The 1,004-nt window shown below is 37.5% G+C and overlaps 1 non-coding gene across 1 annotated transcript; it reads left to right on the top strand.

Annotated features, from left to right (window-relative positions):
• Nucleotides 1–601: 601 nt before the first annotated feature.
• Trnas-cga (transfer RNA serine (anticodon CGA)) lies at nt 602–683 on the top strand. Its single transcript has one exon. It is a non-coding gene; the product is annotated as a tRNA-Ser (tRNA).
• The last annotated feature ends 321 nt before the right edge of the window (nt 684–1,004 follow it).

Below are 1,004 nucleotides of genomic sequence, written 5' to 3'. Positions count from 1 at the left end.
AGCCAGGTTAGAAATTATAAACCAATGAATGAATTGACCAAGTTCTGTGCACTTTTCATCACATTAGAAATTTCCTTTATTGAAAATGGTAAAGGTTCACACAAACAAGCTATAGACTCGCACGGGTGGGCAAACTACGGCCCGCGGGCCGCATGTGGACCTCCAAGGGTTTTCATGCGGCCTAGGAACAAGTCATCATTCGCACTGACTCTGTTTATGTTACTCTGTTTATCAAATAAATGTGCTTCTTTTGAAGTTTAAGTTTAAGTTTTCAAATAATAACAACATATTAACAACTGAAAATTAATTACATGTTATTTAGAAAAACCTTCTGTTTTTGCTATTTCAAATATTAATTATTTCACTTAATGAACTATGCGGCCCGCGACAAGGTGTAAATTTGTGTATGCGGCACTTGCACTGGAAAGTTTGCCCAACTCTGACTATAGAGTGATCTCCATCTTGCTTGCGCATAACTATAAAATAACTGCATTCACTATGAAAAACAGACACATGATTGTGATGCGGAAAAGTGAGATAAATTCCTGTAAGAACTCCAAGAATGAAACGAAATGAAAATGTGCGTATTATAGTTATAGAAGTCGTCGTGGCCGAGTGGTTAAGGCGATAGACTCGAAATCTATTGGGGTCTCCCCGCGTAGGTTCGAATCCTACCGGCGACGATATATTTTTTTTCTATGCATCAAAGGTGATAGTAGAATACATCAGTCGGATAAAAGATGAAAATTTTCCTCGATGACATAGGAAAATGTTTTTACCTATAACCTATGATTTTCTTCATGAGTTGGCTGAAAATAGACTTGTCCAGGAACTAGAATTGACGGGCGAGCACGATCGTCTTTTACACTGAAAATTCCGTTTGGAATCAAACGAGCAGATTGTAACGGTGTTAGGGATCATGGGCCTAATCAAATTTGAAAAGTAGAATGTCTTCATATGCATTTTTAATAAGTGTCAGTATCAATAGGTTCAGTCCTTCTATA

The sequence above is a fragment of the Sinohyriopsis cumingii genome, chromosome 4 (assembly GCF_028554795.1).
Source record: "Sinohyriopsis cumingii isolate HCF-2022 chromosome 4, ASM2855479v2, whole genome shotgun sequence".
NCBI lineage: Eukaryota > Metazoa > Mollusca > Bivalvia > Unionida > Unionidae > Sinohyriopsis > Sinohyriopsis cumingii.
Note: the sequence above shows the minus strand (reverse complement) of the source record. Positions and strands in the feature narration are given on the sequence as shown.